Source organism: Gavialis gangeticus, unplaced genomic scaffold, assembly GCF_001723915.1.
Source record: "Gavialis gangeticus isolate Ggan-Ray unplaced genomic scaffold, GavGan_comp1, whole genome shotgun sequence".
In the NCBI taxonomy this organism is placed as follows: Eukaryota; Metazoa; Chordata; order Crocodylia; family Gavialidae; genus Gavialis; species Gavialis gangeticus.
In genome coordinates this window covers 36,538,157-36,564,882 of record NW_017729006.1, presented here as the reverse complement: position 1 = coordinate 36,564,882, position 26,726 = coordinate 36,538,157, and positions in this window count along the sequence as shown.

Here is a 26,726-nt window from a genome sequence, read left to right as displayed (position 1 = left end):
AGGTCCCTTCCGACCCTAGAAACTATGAAACTATGATGCTGGGGTCTTCTGGCATATGGAAGAGAAGGGATCAGTCCACTATATTTGGTTTTCACTGGTTTCAAATGCAGCTGTAAACACTGTTTGTGAGGTACTCAGCCATTTTCAGGATCAGGACCTAACATATAAGAACGGGCTAAAAAGCAGAACTGGTCAGAAACTTTTTGTTTTCCTGTGGACAATTTAAGCAAAATATGAAAGCTATATGAAAAGCCCAATGAAATATCAGTTTTTATAGACTCAGATGCTAGGGTCAGAAGGGACATCAAATAATCATCAAGTTCGACCCCCTGCCAGTGGCAGAAAAAAGTGCTGGGGTCATGTGATCCCAGCCAGGTGCTTGTTCAGTCTCCTCTTGAAAACCCCCAAGGGGAGGGGAGAGCACCACCTCCCTTGGAAACCCGTTCCAGATTCTGGCAACCCTAACCATGAACTGCTTTCTGATGTCCAACCTAAACCTACTCTGCATCAGCTTGTGGCCATTGTTTCTGGTTATTCCAAGGGGTGCTCTTATAAACAAAGCATCTGCTATTCCCTGCTGTCCCCTCCCTGGTGAGTTTGTATAATGCCACAAGATTCACCCTCAGCCTTCTCTTATGCAGGCTGAAAAGGTCCAGGTCCCTCAGACTTTCCTCATAAGGCCTTCCCTTCAGGCGTCTAACCATACAGGTTGCCTTCCTCTGGACCTTCTCAAGGTTGTTCACATCCTTCTTGAATTGCAGTGCCCAGAATTGGATGCAGTACTCTAGCTGAGCCTGACCAGTGCCGCATAGAGGGGGAGCATCACCTCCCTGGACCTGTTCGTGATGCACCTACTAATGCACAACAACGTGCAGTTAGCTCTGTTAATTGCTTCGTCACACTGATGACTCATATTCACCTTGAAGTCAACAATGACTTCGAGATCTCTTTCTGCTACTGTGCTGCTGAGGTCATGCCCCAGCCTATAGGTGTGCTAGTGATTCCCTCTCCCTAGGTGCAGCACCTTGCACTTGTCCTTGTTGAACCGCATCCTGTTGTTCTCTGCCCACTTCTCTAACCTGTCCAGGTCCACCTAGATGCAGTTTCTTCCCATCAGTGTGTTTGCTTTGCCCCATAGTTTGGTGTCGTCTGTGAGCTTGAACAGAGTGCTTTCCACGCCCTCATCCAGGTCGCTGATGAAGATATTGAACAGCACTGGCCCAAGGACTGAGCTTTGGGGGACCCCACTGCCCAGATCTCTCGAGATTAATACTGACCCATCCACCACCACTCTCTGGGTATGACCCTTATGCCAATTTGCCACCCCCATGATTGTGTAATCATCTGTGGCACAGCCATTCAATTTACTTATAAGAATAGCATGGGAAATGGTGTCAAAGTCTTCTTAAAGTCCAAGTAGATAACATCTACCTCAACCCCTGCATCTAAGCTTTTAGTGACCTGGTCATAGAAAGAAACAAGGTTAGTCAGGCAGGATCTACCTGCTACGAACCCATGCTGGTTGCCCTTCAGCATTATATTACCCACTGGACTCCTACAAATGTGATCTTTGATAATTTTTTCAAGGGTTTTCCCAAGGATAGAGGTGAGACTAACCGGTCTATAGTTACTTGAATCTTCCTTCCTCCCCTTGAAAATAGAAACCACATTGGCTCTTTTCCAGTCCACAGGGACCTGACCTGAGCACCACGAGTGCTCAAACAGTCATGCCAGTGGCTCTGCTATGACACTGACTAATTCTTTCAGCACCCTTGGGTGGAGCTCATCCGGTCCCACTGATTTAAATACATCCAGCTCCTCCAAGTGTCTCTTTACTAGGTTGGCACTGACAGTTGGTGGGCTGGTGTTTTTCCTGCTTCTCTCAGTAATGCATTTGGGAGATTTGTCTAGATCCAAGTTCAAGAATACAGAGGCAAAAAACTCATTGAAGAGCTCTGCATTGTCACTCCTATCTGTCACCAGCTGCCCTTGTTTATCCTGTGGGGGTCCTATGCTGCCCTGCACCTTCTTTTTGATCCCTATGTACCCGAAGGAGGACTTTTTGTTGTCTTTAATTTTTGTCACTACCCTAAGTTCTAGTGCTACTTTGTCCTTCCTAACTGATTCCCTGCAAGTGCGAGCCAAAGAGGTATATTCCTCCTTGGTAGCTACCCCCTGCTTCCACTGCCTGTATGCCCCTTTTTTGCCCTTAGGCTTTTCTGGATTTCCCTGCTTAGCCAGGAGGGTTTCTTTGCCCCCTTTTCCACACAGTGGGATTGCCTCCTTCTTTGCCCAAAGGTTTGCTTCCTTAAGGAACAACCACCCTTCCTGGACCCCCATTTTGTCAATACTCCTGAGCTTTAATGACCCACTAACTAATCTCCTAAGCACCCTAAAGTCAGCCTTTCTGAAGTCTAGCACTTCTGCCCTGCTGGTTACTTTTCCCACCCTTTGCCAAATAGTGAATTCAATCAATTGATGTCACTATCCACTAGGTTGCTTTGTACCTGTAGATCCCCCGCCAAGTCGTCCCCCGTAGCCAGCACCAAGTCCAGCAAGGTGTGCCCCTAAGTGGGATCGTATACCTCCTGCATTAGGTTGAGGTTCTGCATGCAAGTTAAGAACTTATGTGAGCGATTAGTTCTGGCTGACTGCTCCTCCCAGCAGGTATCAGGGTAGTTTAGGTCACCCATGACAACTGTATCGCTTGACCATACAGCCTCTGAGAGCTGTCTGGAGAATTCCAGGTCTAGCTCATCTGCCTGGTGTAGTTGTCTGTAGTAGATCCCTACTACCAAGTCCCTTTTGCCTCTCCCCCTTGTATCCTACCCCACAGTACCTCAGTTTGGCCCTCAGATCCCATCTTGATTACAGCTGATGTATATTGCTCCTTAACACCCTCCCCACCTTTTTTCCCCACTCTATCCTGTCTGTGCAACCTATAACCTTCAATGCCTACTGCCTAATCATGAGTAGGGTCCCACCAGGTTTCAGTTAACTCAACCAGGTTGAAGTTCTTGTTTGCAAACAGGAGTGCAAGTTCCTCTTGCTTGTTCCCCATGCTCCTATCATTAGTGTAGAGACATTTAAGTCCCCCAGTGGGTGCCCATGGTGTACCCCCTTGTCCTAAGCACTAAGGGGTCTGTCAGGCCCCTTAGTGCTTACCTGGGCTGATTACTTCTTGGAGTAATAGTACAGGTGTTGCATGCTCCATTTATGAGCTGAACTCTATCTCCCGGGATCTCCATGCCTTCTGAGCTTCCACAGTGCATCACGAGTGATAGAATCTGACTTGGGAACTTGACACAGAGAAGAGAATCGGAGAATGAGGCAGCTGAACTTCAGCTCTTGCAAGGCATTGCAGTAGTAAATCTGAATCACTATTATTAGTTTATGGGTGTTCTTTTCTTAAGTATACGCTTTCTGTAGAAAGCAAAGCCTTTTGGGAAAGCATGTTGTTTTGATGAAAATAGAAAATTGTTGACCAGTTCTACAAAGAAGTGACTTGTATATTAAATAATGGCAGGTGGTTCCCTCTTGGGATTTGCAAACAACATAAATGTTGTACAACAAGCACAAGCAGTTCTCAGCTAAGATGCTTATTTAAGATAAAGTTTAGGCTTTGCTAAAAATTGTCCTTGTATGTGGAACAGTAGCTTAGCTTTTCCAAAAGTATTTCAGTAAATTTGTCAAACAGATTACTCTCTCGTCTCCAACAGATGACTTAGTTCTTCCTCTATATTTACCTCCTCTTTGATTTGTCAGTTTGTACTGAAGGCAGGCATTGGTACATATACAGGTAGCAGGCTTTTATGGACTATGCACATATAATAAACTGATTCTTTCACCCAACCTGAATTTTAATTTAGGTTCATGGAACAACAGAACAGAAATCATAAGGAAGTCTCTAAGGGAGACTATATGGTGGGTGTGCTCTCTACAGTCTGCATAATTGTAAGTGGTGCTGGTGGCCCTGCATACAGTTAAGGTTGCCTGATTGTTCATATTACAAAACCCAGTTTTCAGTCGCTGGTAATTTTGCCCCATATAAACCATATGGGCTGAAACTTTCATGCTGGTTCTCTGCCTTCTGGCACTTCCCTTCCCTTCCCCTGCCATAACTTCAGGAGAAAAGGATCATAGATCCATTTTTGTTTGAAATTAAAAAAAACAAAATAAAGCCCTTTTCTGTTGAGATGTTCTAGTCACTCCTCCCCAATATCTCTGTTGTGTTGTAAAGAATTGTAATTTAGGGAGAGGGTCACACTGGCATCAGGAATATGCATGGATTTGGCCAAGTTACAAGTAGGGTAGCCATTGGTCCCATTTTATACCAGACCATCCTATTTTTAAACCCTTTATCCCCTGTCCATTTCTGAATGAGGATCAGACAATGAAAACTCCTGTTTTTTAGTTCATTGGTGGAAATACATGTCAACCATTAGTCCTTGTGATTCTGTTGGCTGTGCCTAGAGGTAGGGCAGTGCACAACCAGGAGAAGAGGGGTTCTGATCCAGCCAGAGGGGGGGGGAGGGACAGAGATGGCAGCCCCGCCCCTTGCTGCTGATTGGCCAAGAGGCCAGGTGCCCGCTCCCCCTGCTGACTGGCCAAGGAAGCATCAGACCCACCCCTCACCACTGATTGGCTGAGGGGGCCCACTCCTCATTAAGGGACTGCCCTGTATTCTGAGGATGGGTGAGTGGCACATTAGTTATAAGCCTCTGGGAAATATCAATGTACACATGCTCAATAGAGACTTTAAGTCACTTAAGGTTTCTTTTGTCTTCCCTGAGCTCACTACATTTCCTTCATGGTTCCTGGCTGTAAGCAGACTGCCTATACACCATCTCCACAAGGTGTCTGATCGTGCTGTGCCCTAGAGCTATAAGAGCTGCACTGAAATCACAGTTGCTGCTGCTCATTGCTACAGACCATTGTGGTATTGGTTTCAAGAATTTAAAACTGAGAGATTCTCTTTCCTGTGCTTTCCATGGTGTAGTTCTGAGGAAGCAATAAGAAGGAAGCAGTCTTCAGTGCAATCAAGGTGAGAGCTGGAGCAAATGATGTTGCAGAGGGAGAAACTGATAAAGGTAAGAAGATAGACCAGGGCAGAAAGTTGACTAAGGCAAAGATCCCAGGATCTGTGGTAAAGTAACTGGGACTGGGAGCCAATTGGTGAGATCAGGTGACAGAGAAGCTGAGATTTTCCAAATTTGTCCAAGGAATTTAAGTGACCAATTTCCACTAAAACTAATGAGTATCCATATATTTGGACATTTAGAAGCTCATATCACTTGCGTCTTTTCTTCTAGTGAGTTATGCATTTCACCTCCAACCCAATCTATAGGTCTCCAGCGTTTATTTTGTATTCATCTGTTCAGGAATACTTCCTTTATCCCAAGTTTTGGGCCTGAAACCCCAAAAGGTTAACTAAATAGGAGTTAAGTGAGTAACAGCTTGAACTATTTTCCAGTGCTTATATCAGCACAGCAGTGACAAACTCCAGATCCTGAATGGCACGTGTGCCCTGTGTCAAGGTCACTGAATACAAATGGCCTGCTTCCTATTTCACCCACCAAAATCAATTGATGTTTTCCCACTGATTTCAACAGGACTAAATTCTGGTTAATTTTATCCCCCCAGTTTCTTAATTGACAAGGAGGTATTTATTATCGTAAACAAACACTTGAAAGTAAATCCCTAATTGGATTTATAACCTACTGCTTTCCTTGGCTAAAATGGACCTTAGCAATATCCTTCTACTATAGGTTTTCTGTAAGAAAAGAAACTTGGCTCTGTTGCAATTTGGCTGTGCATGCATTTGCCTGGAGTATTATCCCTCCTATTCCCTTTTATCCCTTTCCTTCTTTTTTTAAGATTATTCTTGTAGATGAATCTAATTTTCCGGAAATGCTTTGCCTCATCTAAATGATAGTCACATTTATTTAGCATCATAGATTCTATTCATTTTGTTTCTTTTCCCATGTTTGCTCCTCAGAGCCTATATAAAATTCCTCAGTTGAGCTGCTTTTACATTGCATGTGCTCAGTTTTCTTGGCTCTTTGTTCCACAGCATTAAGCAAAGGGATTATTCCATCCACATTTCTCCCATTGCCAACAGCAGAGCAAGGTCTAGTGCTATATTGGTTCCCCCACCTGTTACAAAATGGTTTTTTTCAGCCTATATCTATTTCTATTCTCAGCTTCAACATGCTGTTTTCCTTTCACATCCATTGTTGTAACTATTTCCCATCTTTCCTTTAAAGCTTGGTGACCTGGGGTTTCCCCATGTATTTTGCTTTTACACATACAAAGGACTCTTATTCAAAGTTCAGCTTGTCTCCCTAGGCTGTTTTCATCAGATATGCATCTCATTTTCACATGGGCATTATTCAGTAAAGAGCCCATATACAGGCGTCAATAGGAAATGTTAACACTATATATAATCTAAAATAGCAATCTAAAATAGCAGACAAGACTTCAGCCAAAATTTTCCTGCACAACCTCCTTAAGTAATAGAAAAATGTCTTAAAATTGCATGATAGTGATGCCTTCACCCTAAACAGGTAAAGTGACTTAATTCAGCGACAAGACCAAACGTTTTCTTTGCTCTTATAAATGTTTAGGCAGTGTTCTTTGAAATGAACAAACTTGGTTGAAAAAACAGTGGGTATTTCAAAACTAGAACTCCTGGTAATTGGTAGTTAGAGATGCTCTGAGAGGAGGCAGTCATATTATTTCTATTAATTTAGCTCAGTTGCTAAAATAGCGATGAATAAAATGCTCACCAAGATCAAAAACTGTAGAGTCCAGGTTGTATGCTGGAGGTGGAGATGAGGGAGAGCATGGGCTGTTAACAAGAAAAAAAACCCTGCTTCTTTGGTATATGCAGTACAGTGATGAGAATCCTGGGTAAAATGTATTTGGAACACATCAAAATGCATGTAACTTTTCTTCTTTTTATCAGTCCTGTATATAGGTATGTGTATAAATGTCTGAAGTGAAAATGGGCATTTCTAGCAGAATTCTGTTTGGAAGCGGATGTTTTGCTAAAAGATGCACATTCTTAGACTAACTTTTATGAGCAATTGTGCTTTATTGTGGTGTGTCTCTCTGGAAGCCATTATATCTGTTCAACAAGGCCACAAAAAGGCTTTCAACTGTTCAGATACTTTCAGAGTGAAAAATTCCATTAGATCTACCTCCAGAGGTTATGTGTGATGAATCCAAGCCTCTTTAATTAATGATAGTGCCACAGCAATCTTGTGGAAAGCTCTGTCACTTTTAAAAGACTTCACTTCATTTAAACCCATACATATCACTGCGTAGCCTGAATTTAAGTTAAACCATTCTTCCTTTATATCTCCTGCAGGCATAGGCATTTCAGAAATGTGTTGCATGGTTCCGGTAACCTTTTATTTCTTTTATTATTATGCTGTACATTTATATGTTCTGCTATTTGTCAGGTAACTTTCTTTACTTATTGCACATAAACTTTCACTGTATCCTATTTCAGTAACCTTGACAATAGATCTGTTTACTCATATACTAATAGGAATAATGGGGGCAAGAAAACCTAGTGACTTTCATCAGGAGCTTGATCAGTTTATGGTAGAGACTGTATATGCTTGCCTGTGATAGACGGGACTGCATATACTGGTCATGAAGTCCCTTCTAGACCTATGCTCCTAACTGGGATCTCTGGTGGTAGGAATATGGAAATAGGGGTGCTGCATATGGAGAAATGTACATTTTAGCTGCTTTAAAAGAGGAAAAGGAGCAGCTGATTGGGAACACATAACTTGTTATACTACAATTGTTCTGTCTGCATGATTGTTAAATCACCGTAATGTGGACCTTGAATGCAGCAGAGTTATAGATGGAGTGGTTTTGCTACACTTGTATTGCTGTACAGCTATGTAAACACAAGACTTTCATCATACTAACTGATACCAGCATCTTTCTGCATCAAAACAATTGTTTAATCTGTTTATACCCTCTGTTTTACATACTTAAATTAGAGATGAGACCAAGCAACAAAGTTCAGCTATGGATCTACATGGGAATCCTAGTTCAAAACAGTTTTAAATGATCACACTGGCCAAGAGTCAGGCAAGGGGTGAGAGAGCTCATCCTGAGGAGTTCTTAAAGCAAAGGATCTCTGTCATGTAGGCACCTTCCCTGTTCTGCACATCTCCTATAGTAAACAGGAGAGAAGAACTAATGAGACTGAGAAAATGCAGGCAAAAGGCGAATAATGGCACCAATGCTTGTGATCTCTTGCACAAGTGTTCAGAATGCATTTTTTTCACCAGCCATTGGAATAGGTAGCGATGGGCAATTCTAAAAGCTTTATAAAGGTAACAATACTACGCTGGCTTTAAATCCAGGAATCATTTCCACCACATGCTAGTGCCTCATGAACCTTTATTGCCCATAGCATTTGCAGGTAAAACTAAAATAAATGTGTTGTATCCAGCCCAAATTATGCCAGGGACTTCTGTAGACAAGAGACCACATTTACTACACATCCCTGTCTTGTTCACTGTTCATCCTGTGCATTTTCAAAAACAGTGGTCCTGGGGAGTATACAAGTAGGTAAATTAGGACCTTATTACAATGCAGACACACAAGGGAGCTGACTTAAAGTTATACAGGCAACCTACATTTTGGCATTTCCTAACATTTGACTGTTTGACTTTGCAACCTGAACAGTCTTTCAATCTGTTTGCACATTTGTACAGAATGTATGTTACATACTTCTGCTTCCTCTTTAAACTATGGTAATGAGCATAAAGAATTGTCTATTTCAGTGATTCTATCTACCTGGTAGACTCAAGGAGCCCTTTGGAAAATACCAGCTCTTAAATTTTGACTATGGAAAAAAAGCAGAGTAATTTTTCTGTTCCAAAGGACTCAGAAAGACCCCAACAGGTCAGAATGTTTTTGATACTTTAGAGTCCTATTTGAAAACTCTGTAAATCATGCGCAGGTGCTTGCACACCTAATATTACATAACTCCCTTAAAAGGATCTCATGGTACCCCAGCTAAGAGTCACCAGTTTATGTATTATGTAACTGTATTTAGGTTTCACATATATACTGGATATAGGGCTACCTTATTTACAGATGGATTTTCATAAATAACAAATAACAAGTACAAGATAAACTAAAACTCCCAAACCTTTAGTTCTGTTCCAATGACAGTATATATGGTATTGAAGTGATTTCTTTATAGCTTATACATATATGTATATATTTAGCTTGTGAAGACTAAATACAAGACTTCTAGAATTGTCATGTATTTAGAAAATTGAATGCAACAACAATGGTTTTAATTCAAAATAACACATGCAGGTATCTCATTGGAAAGGTTAGTTCTTCTAAGCTCACTACTGCCAAATAATAATGTCACTGGTTAGGTGTCAGGAACAAAGAGCAAATTTTTAGCTGCTTTAAACGCTGTGTAGTGGGAGTAATTTCACTTGGGGGGATAGCGCTACCATTTGACTCAATTACTCCCGAACAGACTAAGCAATTTGTAATTCCTAGAGGGAAAACAAGCTTCTGTTTCAACAACACAGTAACATTCAGAGGGCTTCATCACCAGAATGATTTCCCAGGGCATGAAATATGTTTCATTTAAATCTTAAACCTTGTTCACAACCAAGCAAAATCTGTAGCAAGAGTTTTTCATTCAGATTTCTTAGATTTTTTTTCTTCAGTGAGTCTTAAATATCTTGCAAGAAAAAATAAATTGCAAAGTTATCTTTGCATCCTATTACCAAGTAAGGCCTTTGAAAGAAAGTAGGGTTATTTGTGCATGTTGTGTATGCATCTGTCTGGCAAGCCTGGTAACACCAGTTATTATCAGGGCTGCTCAATGTTTCCTATTATAAAATCCAGTTGGCTTGTCAGTTTGCCAAATTGTATTCATTCAGGCTGAAACTCCACACAAAATGTTTTTACCCTTAGCCATTTTTTTAACTTTACCTAAAATGGTTCTGTTGTTTCAAAGAATACGGAAAAGGAAGAAAGCATTGGGTTGTGCACTTAAAAGAACGGCTTGTGACCTTCTCTTTAAAAAGCAGAGGGGGTAGTTAGCCACAGTAATGTAACTTGGGGTGGGTAAGTGCAGCACCAGCCCCAGGCACAATTTAGTTGGGCCACCAGAATTATCCCCCATCCCTGTGGAGTCCACTCTCTAACAGAAGTAGCCCCATGGTGGTGTTCATGCTGCAGCAGCTAATTCACGGACAGGCAAACCATGCTGCGACTGCAGCTGTACTGGCAGTAGCAGCAGATGAGGACTGTTTTTGAGATTCTTATTAGAGGCTATAACTCGTTCAGAGAGACATGAGTTTTCATAGGTTATGGCCTACTTTGTCAAGATGCTTTCATAGCAGTGTCAATTAGCTGTATGGAGGTAGTTGTTACCGCAGCTGGACTGGTTTTGATACTCATGTAAAGCTAGTCTAGGCATCTGTATATTATGCTGCAGATTGCAGTGTAAGCATACTTTGTAGGGCTGTGCGAAATTTCACTGGCTGTTTTGTTTCAACACTGTTTCAACTCGTTTTGAACTTGAAACAGCAAAATCAAAACAAAACAAAGGGCTTTGAAACAGCCTCAAAACGAAACAAGGGCAGTCAAAACATTTTGAAAGTTTCAAAACGTTTCGAGTTTCAAAACTCAAGCAGGGCTTGCCTGCAGGGCAACAGAAAGTAAGGAGAGGGAGGGGAAGAAGGGGGAAGCACTGCTCTGATATTGACTCTGTACTGGCCAGTGACTGTGATCCTTCCCGGAGGTCCCTTTCAAACCCAGTGCTCTGGGGGAGGGCTGGGAAAACAGCATAAAAAAAAGCATTGTTTGAACTGCCCTGCTTTCTGTCACCCATGTCATGAGTTTTGCTTGTCAGCAGCCTGAGGTGCAGTTTCTCACAAACCCCTGCACATATCTCCTTGAAACTTAGCAGGCTTCATGGCCTCAGCAGGGGCTACTATCCCTGCAGTTTTCACCCTGCTGTGCCTTAACACATACACATGACACAAGTTTTGCTTTCAAGAATTTGAAGTGCAGTTTCCCAGAAACTACTACATCTATGTCCTTGAAACATGGCAGGCTTCATGGCCTCAGAAGGAACTACCACCCCTGCAAGGTCCATCTGAATCAGGCAAGAACTGACAAAGTTATAGGCAGTTTTGTGGTTCCCCATTATAGCCTACGAGCGAAACATTGAAACAGTGTCAAAACAAAACAGGCGAAACAAAACAGAACAGCGGTTTTAAAACAAAACTCAAAATAAAACACTGTCCCACTGAAAAGGTGCTGTTTCGCACAGCCCTATGGGACTGGAAACTGGGGGAGGAGCCTTGGACTGGGAGCCAGAGAGGAAACTGGAAAATGGGCTGGGAACCAGTGACCGAGGAGGCCTAAAATGGCTGAGGAGCTAGGAATTAAAGTGGCCAACTTTTAGGGAGGAAGAGCCAAGAATAATCTTGGACACTCCACAGACGGCTGTTAGTTAGCAGCTGTGAAATTTCCTGCTGCTAGTCAGTTTCATGACTGCTAATAGCAACCCGGAAATTGAAAGTGACTAGTCAAATTTGGAACCTATGTAGTTGCATGGTTTCTGAATGTCAGCGCTGATCAACACACTGCCTGGCCCTGATTTGGGACCAATTACTTTATCAAATTTGGGATAAAAGTCCCATTTCTAGGAGTCTTAAGGGATGTCAGCATGCAGCCATGAAATTCAGGACTATCCCATAAAATCCAGATAGGTTGTTTTACTGAAAATGGCTGGGCCTAAGAACCAGTTGGGGAGGGATGAAGAGGTAGTACATCAGATGAAAAGCCAGGTTTGTCTGTCCCTGTCTGCCCACCTCTTCCAAGGTGCAGACACATGGCACAGTTACTCTGAGAGAGATTTGAATGGATTTTACACCAGATCAAAATTACATTTATGTCCAGAGTGGGCACACAACTAACTCTCCTGAAGCTGCTGCCTACAGTAAGTATTATTTGAGTGTCCCCGCTATGCTAGTCTGAGCCTTTTGGATAGGATGGAATATAAATCTAATAAAAAAATAAAGCAGTGTGAAGCTAGTAATAGTTCATTTTCATTGAGTTATCTCTAACTTTCCCACATCCCTTTCCCAGAAAGTACCAGTTTCCCTGTAGTCCCTTTAAATTCAAGCCTCATTTTTCTTCTCCCTACACAACAACCTCCAGTTTCAGTCTCTTCTCTCAGGCCCTTTGTCCTATTCCACTCCATTTATGCTCCTTACTCTCAATCTCATCTCTTTTGAATTCACTGTAGGTACTAGTTTCTTCCTCCAGAATGTATGGGCCCACCAGCAGGTTCATGAAAGCAATGAAAGCAAGTTTTTCTGTCTAGGTTTCAGTGTGTGGACCCAGAGCTAGCATGGTCTCGAGCAAATAGAAGCAGCAATAATAGGAAAAGGCCACGCTGGCAGACTAATTTTCTTAATATTTAGTAGGTCATTCAATTGTGGACAGCGTTGCCAGATTAAAGATTACGGTGAACTAAGCCAAACTCAATATTGCCTATCCCAAGCATTAATTAAAAATATCATGAGATTAGCTTTAAAACACCATATAATGTGGGGAAATGACTAGTTCTTTATTTCCCTTCTTTGTTTTCAGCCATTCACCCCAGGGCTGCTCTGACTTAGCTCAACATGCTGTGGAGGAGCTTTCTGGAGCACAAGGGTGGTTCAGTGAGGAGCTATATGGCAGGCAGACCCTGCACTGAAGCACCCTCACGCTCCAGCCAGCCAGGTCAGCGTCTACAAATGCGTTGCTGAACACTAAAAAACTCCACAGGAGGGTAGTACTTGTATTTACTTGTATTACCTGCTGAGTAATATTTACAGGTAATAAATACTAACCTGCACGGTAGTATTTATAAGTACTACCCTGCTGCAGAGTTGATTAGTTTACTGTGGCCTAACAGGGCTGCATGTGTAGATGCTGAGACATTTACTATAGAGCTAATTAGGCAGCTCCACAGTAAATGTCTTGTGTGGACATGCTCTCTGTAAGCTGCATTTTGTCATATATACTAACACCAATACCACTAGTGACCAGTTTGCAGCACACATCCCACAAATGACAGGCAGCCAGTTTATTTGGTATGTGAGCCCCTGGACCTGAGTTAAAGGGGCTTTGGCAAGGGAGTTGGGGCAGTAGGCAGAGAAGAAAAAGGGATAAGAGTGCTGTCCTGGGACAGGGTGGGAGTCAGGGGTCAGTGCTTGCTTGAGGATTTGGTCCTGTGGAAACTGCAGGGGTAGATGCCACTGAATTCAGGGTTGCCATGGAAACAGGTTCAGTGACACTGAGCAGCAGCCGTGGCTGATTATTAAAGTAGCATTAATTCATACGTTGGACTTAACTTGTGGCACACTTACCAAAAAGATTGGCCATAACTGACCTATACAGATTTAATTTCATTTCAGTCTTTGTGCAATAACCTATTATTGCAACTTTCTAAAATGTTATGCTGTACTAATAAGGTCAAAGTTATATCCACTTTCTTTTTCATTAGAATTCATATTGGCTTTAGATTATGGTTGACCTACTTGAAAAAAGGATCACCTTTCTGATCTCTTCATTCAAAAATTTTGCGTTAATATCAAGGACAGGTTAGTAACCATCTAAAGGAACCCTGCTACCAGGAAAAGCTGGGGGAGTTTGTCTTCATTTAATTGTATTATAAAGAAAATTACATTTCATTGCAATACCATAAAGAGATACCTATCTAGCTATGCATGTGCTAGCTACATAACCAGAAACAGTATTGGTGCAGTGCTGCACCTGGATTAATTAGCTTTACTGGAAAGTAGGGCTTATTAGCACAGGCACAGCAACAAGTTAGAATCATAGAAAATTAGGGTTGGAAGGGACCTCAGGAGGTCATCTAGTCCAACCCGTTGTTCAAAGCAGGGCCATCCCCAACTACATCATCCCAGCCAAGGCTTTGTCTAGCTGGGTCTTAAAACCCCCCAAGCATGGAGACTCCCCAACCTCTCTGGCTAACCTGTTCCAGTGTTTTTCTACCATCCTAACAAAAAAGTTTTTCCTAATATCTAACCTAAACTTCCCTTGCTGCAACTTGAGACTATTGTGCCTTGTTCTGTCATTTGCTACCACCGAGAACAGTCTAGCTCCATCTTCTATAGAACCAACCTTCAGGTAGTTGAAGGCTGCTATTAAATCCCCCCTCAGTCTTCTCTTCTCCAGATTAAATAAGGCTAGTTGTCTCAGCCTCTCATAAGTCATGTGACCCATCCCCCTACAATTTTTGTTGCCCTCCACTGGACTCCAATTTATCCACATCCTTTCTGTAGTGGGGGGGAGGAGGGGGGCAAAACTGAACACAGTACTCCAGATGTAGCCTCACCAGTGCTGACTAGAAGGGAATAATCACTTCCATTTACCTACTGGTAACACATCTACCAATGCAGCCCAGCATGCTGTTAGCCTTCTTGGCAACAAGAGCACAGTGTTGGCTCATATTCAGCTTATTGTCCACTGTAACCACCAAGTCCTTTTCTGCAGAGCTGCTGCTTAGCCTGTCAGTTCCCAGCCTGTACCTGTGCATGGAATTGTTACGTCCTAAGTGTAGGACTTTGCAATAATCCTTGATGAACCTTACAAGATTTCTTGTGGTCCAATCCTCCAATTTGTCTAGGTCACTCTGAATCCTAGCCCTACCCTCCAGTGTATCTACTACTCCCCAGTTTGATGTCATCTGCAAACTTGCTAAGGATGAACTATATCCCATCTTTCAGGTCACCGATGAAAATATTCAACAAAACCAGCCCCAGAACCAAGACCTGGGGCCCCCCACTTGATACCAGCTGCCAACTAGACATCGAGCCACTGACTACTACCCTCTGATCCTGTTGATCCAGGAAGTTTTCTTTCCACTTTACAATGCATTTATCCAACCAGTATTTACTTGGCTTGCTTGCGAGAATGTTGTGGGAGACTGTATCAAAAGCTTTGCTAAAATCAAGTTATATCCCATCCACTGGTCTCTCCGCATCCACAGAACCAGTCATCTCATCATAGAAGGCAATCAGGTTGGTCAGGCATGACTTGCCCTTGATGAATCCATGCTGCCTGTTCCTACTCACCACCTTCTCCTCCAAGTGCTTAAAAATGGATTCCTTGAGAATCTGCTCCATGATTTTTCCATGAATGCAATCACATTCACTAATTCCCTCAGCACCTTTGGGTGCATCCCATCTGGACCTATGGACTTGTGCACATCCAGCTTTTTTAAATAGTCCCTAACCTGTTTCTTTTGCCACTGTTGGCTGCTTACCTCCTCCCCAAACTGTGTTGTCAGGTGCAGTAGTCTGGGAGCTGACCTTGCCTGTTAAGACTGCAGTGAAAAAGGCATTGAGTACTTCAGCCTTTTCTGCATCCTCTGTCACTAGGTTGCCTCCTCCATTTAGTACAGGACCCACACTTTCCCCGATCTTCTTCTTGTTGCTACATACTTGTAGAAACCCTTCTTGTTACCCTTCATGTCCCTTGCTAGCTGTAATTCCAGTTGTGCTTTGGCTTTCCCGATTTCATTCCTGCATGCCCAAGCAATACTTTTATAATTCCATTCTACTTGTTTCTCCAAGTTACAGCCAGTTCTCCTGAACTCCTCCCCCAATCTGACTGGCTTCCCAGGAGATCCTGCCCATGAGTTCAAGCTTGCTTTTCTGAAGTCCAGGGTCCATACTTTGCTGCTTTCCCTCCTTCCTTTCCTCAGGATCCTGAATTCAGTCATCTCATGGTCACAGCTACCCAAGTTGCCAGCCACTACTACATTCCTCACCAATTCTTCCCCATTTGTGGTCAGCAGGTCAAGAAGAGCATGGCACTTAGTTGGTCTCCCCAACACTTGCACCAGGAAGTTGTTCCCAACACTCTCCAGAAACTCCCTGGATTGCCTGTGTACTACTGTATTGCTCTCACAGCAGATGTCAGGGTGATTGAAATCTCCCCAGTGTTAGCCTGGCTGTATTGCTTTCAGTTCCAAAAGCTGGCATACAGACCTAGTTTGACTGCTTTGTGCTAGGTTGACTGGAGAAGGTGAGCTACAATGTTCACAGCTAGCTAAGATCTTTCCTAACCACCACTGCATTGTATCATATAGCCCAGGGTGGGCAATTATTTCGGGCAGAGGGCTGCTTACTGAGTTTTGGCAAGCCATCAAGGGCTGCATGATAGGCAGCCAGGGGCAGATAAATATTAATTTTCTAAATTTTTAGGGGCCCTGAGGGCTGGATAGAATGGCTTGGTGGGCCGCATCCGGCCCCCGGGCCACATTTTGCCCACCCCTGATATAGCCATACCCTTAAAAAAAACTCAAACGGTTAAGATGGCCTCCTTGCCCTGGTTTAAATGGTTTATCACCTGCTTCATTGGGTCTCTATTACTATTCCCCAATTGATAGCCACCTCAAATTTTTAAACTTTCAAATTCCTGCACTGCCACCAAATGCCCTTGTTCCAGTTAGGGGCAGCAGGTTCATATCGAATTCCAACCAACACTTTTATGTCATTAATGCTCAAGAGAAAGACATTTCTTTCCCCTCCTATAAATGTGTTTATTATGAGTCATGAATTGGAATGTACTAGTTCTACTGCTTCTCTGATTGCATTGATTTTATCTCAGTCTAATAAGATACAGTATTCAAACATACTGAATCTTTCACCCCAACCATTTGACCTTTTAAAAAGCGAGGCCCTTGCAGTCATTGTCCATTGCAAAAGAGTTTTTTATGAGGCTGCAGGGCCATCTCTGTGTCTTCATTGCCTGGAAGCTTCATATTAAAAAATAAATCTTTTTTACACCTTTCATTGAGATCTATATACCTTTCATAAGCTTCCAGTTATTGTGCCTTTTAAAATTAAGAATGGTATGACCATCTCTCCTGGATTTTTATTACAGAAAAAAAAGTGGGAGTCAGTCTTTCTACACTGTTGTTTGTGATAAGAATGACATGAGAGCATTTGAGAACACACTTCTAAATAACTAGGTCATGAAATGGGTCAACACTCTTAAGCTAGCGTTGCAGTCATCTAAGATATTCATTGTATTCACTAGTAAAATCAACACTTCTTCCAGTGATATGAAATGGAAATCCATGAGTGTTGCTTTGATTGGGCAACACATTATGTTATGAGTGATTTCAGTCTTGGATTAGATAACGGCAACAAACTTCTGGAAGGCCGATTTAGACTGGCATAAGGAAAAACTTCTTTACAGTCCGAGTGTCCAGGGTCTGGAACAGACTCCCTTGCCCGGAGGTGGTGCAAGTACCTACTCTGGACTCCTTCAAAAGGTGTTTGGATACTTATCTTGCTGGGATCATTTGACCCCAGCAAACTTCCTGCCTATAGCAGGGGAGCTGGACTCGATGATCTTGTGAGGTCCCTTCCAGCCCCTAATGTCTATGAATCTATTTTTTTTCACAAATTCCTGGGCAACGTGCTGTACTAAGCCACCATTTTATCATATTTTAAACAGTGAAGGAAGGAAACTCTAGGTGTATTTCAACAGGACTTTAACAAATTCCACCCTTTCATCAAACTCACTCTGGAATACTCCATGCAACAAATCATTTTTTAAACACTACAGCAAAGATTTTCAATGGCCACTTTACCGCCAGATTAGAAACCAACTGACCACCACAACTACCTTAACACCACCAGCCTTCACCCTAATAACACTACTAGATCCACTGTCTACAAGTAAGCAATATATTACAACTGGATCTGTTCTGATCCCACCAACCAGGATGAACACCTTAAGGATCTGGAGCAAGGATTCCTACAATTACAATACAGTTCCAAAAATGTAGCCACTCAGATCAACAAAGCCAGATTCAGACGTTGCTCTGACCTGCTACAATTCCAACCCTGGGTCAAGGACACCAGAATCCCTCTGATTGTTTCCTACAGCCCCCAGCTTGAGCGCCTTGGACATGTCATTAATAACCTTCAATGCTTCTTGGAAAAGGATAACAATCTCAAAATATCCATGAGGAAAAAACCTGTCCTGGCTTACAGAGAGCCTCCTAACCTGAAATGGCATCTTTCAAACAACAGGTTACCCAACTCCCATCCTTACCAAGGCATCAGGCCTTGTAACGTACCCAAAATATCTGCTGTGCCCCCACATCAATACAAACCACATCATCACTGGACCAAATCACAAGAAATACAACATCCAAGCTTCATTCACCTGCAACTCTACAAATGTCATATGTGCCCTCACCTGTTATAATGTATGTCTGCTGTCAAAATTGCTGTCTATAGAATGATCTCTATGTGCAAGAATGAACAAACACTAATCTGACATCAGCTGTAGAAAGATGTAAAGGCCTGTGGCAGAACACTTTAACCCCCTGGATGCTCTCTTGCTGGCCTCAGGATTGCTGTTCTCAGGCAGAACATTTTTTTTAAACTCCCACCACTCCCTTTCCCACCTCCCATTCTGAAAACAGCAACAGGCTGGGAGCTCCACAGACAGAAGTTACAGAAGACACTCTGGTTTGAAACCTTTTCATCTGACCCCTCATGTAATGAAGGTTCAAATTTTCACCCAATTGGACATTTTTTAAGTTGTCTGCAGCCATGCACTTGTTTGGTCACTGCTATAAACTGTGTCCTGTGGCCACATTGAGTGAAACTTGTCACTTCTGTCTGCACCCAGATTGGCTACAGCAGGTAGGGTGCGGGGAGTCCAAGCAGCATCACAATTGCACTTGTCCTCTGGCAGTGGCTCAAGAAGCTGCTGCAGTGGGTGGAGGCCGTGCTGGTAGGACTGTGGTAGGAGGGGATGTTGGAAGGGAAGGGTTGTTGGCAGTCAGGAGCCCAGTGCTGCCAGTCACTTGCTCTGCCCAGGCCAGGGATCAAGTGCCAAACTCCTGGCAAGCCCAGCTTGGCCCCTGCATGACTGAGGCAGGGGCCAAGCTCCCACTGAGCCCAGCCCAGCCTCTGCATGATCAGGTATGCTTTATTGACCTAGGGATATTTACTTCATATATTTTAGCATGATTTTATAAAGCTTTTAACAGTATGCTGTTGTTACTAAATTATCTGCCCCCCATGCCCTTAGTTTCACACAATCCTAAAAAATTAAATTGATAACAATCAATACAACCTAAAGAAATGCTTAAAAATTAGCATTTCATTAGCTACCAAGCCTGATATATATTATATACGATTATTTAGTTTTAATCCATATATACCATATAAATATAAGTTATATATATAAAGTTTATGTATATCAAATACACATACATAATATCTTATATATATTTATAATCTTATTTAGTTAGTCTATAAAGGTGCATGTCTACCTACCTTTTGACTGACTGCAGACAAACCTGGCTAACTTCATTGAAGTTGTGTGTTCATCTGGGCCAGGGGTAGGCAATCCCTGGCATCTGTGCCAGAGTGTGGCATGCAAAGGCATGTTGTTTGGCATGTGTACCTCAGGATGGATGGTGGGGGAGTCACAAGGGGCCCAATTCTTGTTGTGGCAGTGCAATCCTGGCCTGTTCCTTCCCATCCATCTCGAGGTATGTGTGCACCCACCACCAGCAACAAGCCAGGCTGGGGCTCCACAGACCCTGATGCAGCTCTGCCTGCTGTGAGTAGCCCAGGCCCTGTGGGTCCCCTTACTCTCTGCCCCCCCTCACTTCATTCCTCTATAACCTGCCTACCCCCCACCACCTGCCTCCTTTCCCGACACAGCCTCTTCCTCTTCCCCATCCCCACCTCCAACTCCCCTTACTGTTAGTCACAGCTCTGGCTTAATTCTCTCCCAAGTTATGGAGCACTGGAAGTGCAGCCCCTGCTCAGCCATGCAGTAGTGTTGCTGCTGTTGAGTGACTGGGTAAGGAATAGTTTCCATATGCTCTGTGCCCAGGAGGAACTGAGCCAGAGCCACACCTAACAGTAAGAGCAGGGTGGAGAGGGTAAAGGTAGTGGGGATGGCTGGAGAGAGTACAGATAGCTGCTGTGGCCCTGACCTGGACTTGGGTGCAGAGTCAGAACCGCACCAGTCACCTCTCTTCTCCTCCACACACACTTTGTATGGATGGACGTAATGCAGACAGTAAATGATAATGGGACAAATGTCTGTAAGAGGTATTTTAAAAATTAGGATTATGCATTATCTTCAATTTATTGGATATTTATTATTTACAAGATGGTAATTAGAAAAAAATGATCCCCTTTCCTTAATTAAATTGCATATACGTTTCATGATCTAATACACTAATATTAAAAATGATTACAAACATTTTTATTAGAAGAGGATCTCAGGGGGGATTCCTTCTAGTGCTGGTAATGAAGAATGAATGGTATTTCCTTTCTTTGTCATTTGTTTCTCAAAAGTGTAGGTGGTGAGTTGAGGCAGCTGGCAGGCTCTAGGAAAAAAGTCCTTGTTTAGCAGGGGATTCAGGAGCCCCTTTGGAGTTTTTCTTTCTTGTTACAAGTTCAAATATTCCTTATTATTTTAATTAGTTCCCATTTCCTAACTTCATGTGTTCTATAGACAGGCAAGGGTAATGGAGTAAAATTGTGCAGAGGCTTGGGAATACTAAATTTGGGCTGAAATACGATTTGCTCAAAGAGTACTTCCCTGGAGGGAAGACAGTGATGCCCCCATTTTAATTGTATTTATTTTAAATATGGAAGAGACATTATTTTCATTTTCTTCACCCCACATCACCACACTCCAACTCTACCTGTCCTCCCCTGCGTCAGTCCCACAAACTTGCTTTCCTTTCTACCTACCATTTGCTCCACTCTAACAAAGGTGTTCTTTATTTCTGATATAGCATTTGCATAATAGAATTGACAGAAAAATAAAGCAAACTTTGGTTTTCATCCCTTTGATTCTACTACCTAATAGGGAGAATAGAATGAATTCTCTATTAATTTTTTGGAATATTAGGAGCTTGATAAACTGGCACAAGCAAAAAGAGTAATGTATTTTTAATCAAATAGCATCCAAATATCAGAGCCAGACCAAAGCTCATCTCTTGTGAAAGCTGAACTAAAAAGAACTGTACTGAAGGCAATCTGCCTTTTCTTAGAAGAAACAGAAATTGCCATCTTAATCAGAAAAGCAAGTGTCAAATAGTGCAGAACTTATTTTATGGCTAGTAGATAAGCGTATGCATATGCAGGCAAGAAACTGCTTTTCTTCAAATTGGAGAGAGGTGTTTTCATTAATGATCTTTTACCCTACATATCAATGTATGTTATTTATATAAGGAAACTTAATTGGGTCTCCTATCAAAAGTCAGACAAGAAGGGAAAGAGTTTTCCCTTCATTAGGTGCATTTAGGCTGCCGCAGCCAAGATAGTATTCCTCTCATTGCAAGCTTTTGCAGAAACACTGAAGCTGTCTGGTAGGGCTGCCCCACAACCATCACAATTCCTCATGTCAGATGAAGAGATAAAATAGCACATGTTGGGGATAATGAGGAGCAGGTTCAGAGCACACCAGATCCCTGCTGTTCTGGTCAGCATTGTCACCCATAGATGGCTCCATGGCTTGCCTAAATTACAACCCCATATTCAGAAAGACACAAAGCCACCTTAACCATCCTTCTAGGAGGTACAGTACAAAGTGTCAGACAGAGTCTGACCAAAAAGAAAGTGTATAACAGGAGGGAAAAAACCTAAAAAGAGATGCTTCAAATACTGTAGCTGAACAATAAGTGGGTGTGTAAAGAAGTGACATTGCGCCTGTCATACTCAAGTAGTCAGCACTCATAGTAAAAATAGATTTTATGTTTATAGACCAAAAACTTATCTGAAAGATATATGAAGTTCACACTGATAATCCTAAAGTTAGCATGTCTTCCTCTGAGAACTATTTTGTAGATCTAACTGATGTCTTGTAGCTCAAAAGTAGTTACAAAAATCTTTTACTGTATAAAACACATGAGTGATATAGCAGATTCCTGTGACTGCATCCAGGGGATAGAGGTCAAAGGTGTGACTTGAAGCAGGTTGCTTAGTATGTCTTGTAACTTAAATGAAGAACATATGGGGAAAGTATCTTTCAATACTTTAATTAAAAACTGCATCAATTGGAAACTCTTCAGAAGAGTACACAAAATCAGAAGCAATGCAGAGCACTTATAATGTTAAGGAAGTTCTTATTAAGCTATTGAGTGGAAAAATCATGTGGTAAAGAACATTAGCTAGAAGAACCTTTTATGAAAAGGGTAACAAAGCGGATAAGATACTTGCTTATCTCCTTAGGAGAGCTCATATGAAAGCAATTGTCAAATAAGAGCTGAAAAGGAATGTAATAAGAGACCCTAGATCTATTAACTCTGCTTTTCTGAATTTCTAAACGTATTGTGTCATATCACATCACAGTATTGAGTGAATAAAATAATATATATATTTTAAAAATGAAACTGCCATTTATGTCAAAATATGCAATCAGATTACAGGAGCCAATACCTCAGGTAGAGACTTGAATGCCTACAATTTTTAAAACTTTAAAAAAGAACATTTCTCTTGGTTGGAATTTTAGAACAAGATAGTTCCCTAGGAAGCATAGAGGGAGCCTCAAAGACATTGTAGTAGAGGGGATAAAAAAGAATAAATTCATAGTTTTTAAAGATAGTTGAAAAACTGGAGGGGGGGAGGGTTCCCCTCATCAAATTCATTTTCCTAGAAATGAAAAGGTGCCAAAGGAATGTGTTGATAATGATTAGATTTTACATGGAAGAAATCCAAATGAATCATTTTGACTTTTTCATTTCTACTTTAATGCTTGTTTTACTTCATTTAACTTTGATAGTATTTTAAACTATTATGTTTTTAATGTGAATAAATATTACATTTTTTATTGCCTTAACATTATCAACCTGAAATATTTTGATGGTTTTCGATAGGTATTTTTCAAATTACTGTTTCACATGAGATTTCGAATGTCAGCTTTTTATTCCAGTGTAGAGCAAAGCCCAGTTCTGAAATATCAGGATTTCCTGAGGAAATGGTCTTCAATGTATGGTTTTATTGATATATTTCTCTTCAGCGTTAATTTTAATATTTACAATTAAAATACTGGCAATAAACAGAGAGAATAACCACATGTTGGATTCATAAAAAACAAACAGGCTTTATTACTGAAAGTAAATCTGCAGGTAATGTATTCTGCCTAACGGACGAGACCTTGATTTCTCATCTTGATGTCTAAAAGGCTTTTGAACTAAGTTAAGTGGAAATTTTTAATGGATTATTTTGAAGAATGTGAATTCCCCCCAAATTAGGACATAAATGATGAGTTTTATACTTAACCCTAAAATCTAATACTATGGATACCAAGGATTGGGATTTAAATGACCTGAGTTCATTATGTGGCTCTCAGTGAACTGTGTGATCTTGGGGAAATCATTTAGTTGAGGCTGTGCCTCAATCTTCACTCCTTAAACTGAGATAAAACTATGATACTTCCTGAGAGTGTTGTGAGGCTGTAATCTTATGATGTTTTGATGAGCCTAGATGTTCTGGTAGCAAGAGATACAGAATTTAGGGAAATAACTGAAGAACAAGAAACACTTATTATGTTTTCCAACTTACTGGACTCTTGGGCTCTCTACTGAAGCAAATCTTCTATGATTGATGCAGGAATTTCTGAGTGAGGTTCTGTAACCTTTCTTAGGCAGAAGGTCAGACTAGATAATCCTAATAGTCCCCTCTAGCCTTAAAATCTATTAATATTACAGAACCCCCAATTAAAACCTAACCAAATATCTGTAAATCTGTAATGAATATTTCCTAGAACACCTTTAGCCTCAGTACTTCCATTTCTTCATCTGGAGTTGTAATTAGCTTTAGTAGTGTCAGCTTGTGAAGTAAATGAAGAAAAACAGAGTTGTTTATATACTAATAAATCAAAGTACAGGAAATGCAAAACTTCATTAATTTCATCTGGGTGAATATGTATTTGCACATATAACAGATAAAATATACTGAATTTACAGTCAAGATCAGGATCTTGCCATCTGCTGTCCTCATCACATCCTGGTCAGTGGTGATGCATAGGGGGTGCATGTGCACCCCCTGAGAGTGCTGGTGCACCCCCTGACAGGAGCATTCCCCGCTTAGATGATGGGTGGAGGGGCAGGTGAAAACACTGGCACCTCCCCCGCGAGAGCACCAGCTGGGGAGTGGGGGCGCCAAGAGAAGCAATTGATGTGGTCCCCCCGTGGCCGATCGTGCCAATCAGGGAGGGGGGGGGAGTTTCCCCGTGGCCAGTCGCTCCAGTCTGGAAGTGCCAGCAGGGTGTCTGTAAATCTGTGTCTCCAGTGCTTAATAGAATTGGGTAAGATAAGCTACAGTGTGAATTTCAGCTCCTACATGGTATTTCCCTGTTCTCATGTTCTTATCTTACACTCAGTACGAGATACATTACGTCAAAAAATGACACAATATTTATTTTCTGTTTGCAAATAAATAAAATACAATGAATCATATAAGAAACAGGAAGGAATGTTTAGCTGTCCTTATATTTCCATTTATTTCTGAGAAAAAATATGAAACTTGTAGAATACCTGGTCAAGGAGCAGCCTTATGCCTTGGCACTCAAGAAATGACAGAAATAATATATTAACTCTTAAATAATTTCAATAAAATAATTGAATTGAATTACAATGATAAACAGAAAACATTTTTACTCCTAAGTGTAAGAGGAAGCACAAAGTGAAAAAATCAATTCTATACTTTTCTGCATTTTTACAGTAAGCTGTGACAATTTTCCCAGAATTGTTTGTTTTAATACAAATATTTTTGTCAAAGACCCACAGCTATTTTGTTTTCAAAAACCAAGACCAGGTTATATTTCTTTCTTTACAGGGAAAAAAAGGGGAAAAGGAAAAGATATTTTTAGCTGAAAAACAAATAAAAATATTTTTAATAAAAATAATTACTAATTTCAGACAGAGTTTGAAATATTTCATGGATAAAAGTAAAACATTTTACTATGTTATACCCTTATATATTGGTAACCACATTCAAGATTAGGTCCACAAAAATATGTAGGACTGAGGGAATACAGCACAAATCTACTAAGGAAAGTAATTAGGAATGTACCATTGTAGATGTCATAAAATTGCTGAATTATTGTTAGACAAATATAAATATTTCCAAAAATATTATTGGAATAAATAATAGTATATTTTTACCAAGATGTCATACTTGGACATTACAAAATACTCAAATAAGCAGTGCAAAATTCACAAACATTTGTAAATATGTTATTTCTAATATCAAACCTACTGTTGTAAGACTAAACTTACTGCTCTACAATTGTAGACTTTTGAACTTAGCTCCTCAGTTGGTATAAATCAGTACAGTCCCCCAGAGTCACCAATTTTCCCTAGCTGAGGAACCAGCATGTTATCTCTACCTCTTAAAAAGGGTATGTGGAGGAGAAGACTAGACAAAGCCCTCTAAGCCACCTAAGACCTTACAGTACACATTCATTCGTAACTATTTGCACAATTTAAGACCATTTGTACATGCTTGACTTGAATCCATCATGAATACCCAGGCAGGACGTCATGTAGAGAATATGGACTGTTGGATTCATTTTCTTTCCAAACAAATCAAAGACCCTTAGAAGTATGTGAGCTCTTTTCTAAAGTACTGGGATCCTCAAGGTAAACTGAGTTTAAATTTATAAAACTAAATTATATTTTGTTCCCTCTGTAATTAGTAGAAAAGCCCTCATTGACCTTAGTGGATTTAGGTTCATTAATGTAACCCAAATCCCTTTATTAAAAACACTTAAGTCATTTCTTATTAAATTCTTAAGTCATTTAGTAGATATCAAGAATAATATTATTATATAAGATAGTCTGAAACCCCTATAACATGCATATCACTCTCTATGAAACTTTACAAGTTTTTAAGAATAATTTCTGTGAAGCCCTATAGGTTTCATCCCTATAAAATGCTATGAGGTTACTTGATAAGGGAAGAATACCAAGCATTTTTGAGATTTTGTAATCAGATCAAGTTCAGCAGCAGAGGACTTGAGTAATGTGTGTTTTAAGTATCTCATAAAATAAAAACTCTTACATCTCAGTGTACAGCTTGGAAGAATTCTGTATTATATTGATGTCTCTAATCTCCTGTATACTTGATATCTTATGTCTCCTATGCCTCTAATCTACTGCATTCCTGATAACTATGTCTTATTGTTTATCCCAGGAGACATTATTAGTGCTGTGTAGTTTTTATTCCTGTTTCATAAAATATAATAAAGTGTAAAAAAAAAAAAATCAACTCAGTAGCAAAAAGGGGGGGAAGAGATTTGCTTGTTTTTATGCCTCAGAAATTGAAGTATTACTTAGAAAAAAGTATAGGTGGATAAATATTTAATGGAAAAATCAGGATAGTGCTAATACTATATGGCAGATAAGTTTAATGTAGAAAGTTTACAGATTAAGCCAGGCACTTGCAGCTGAAAAGACCATCCTTGTGATTGCTTTGTCATCCCCAACAGGGTTTGAAAAGAGACTTGACCGCTGTGTAGGTTGCTTGTACGTATTGCAGATATCTGGTAGGATAAGACTTCTTGACATCAGTGATGGAGACAGCAGGATTTAATGCCTAGGCTGGAACCTAGAAGTAGTGGTCTCAGTGAAA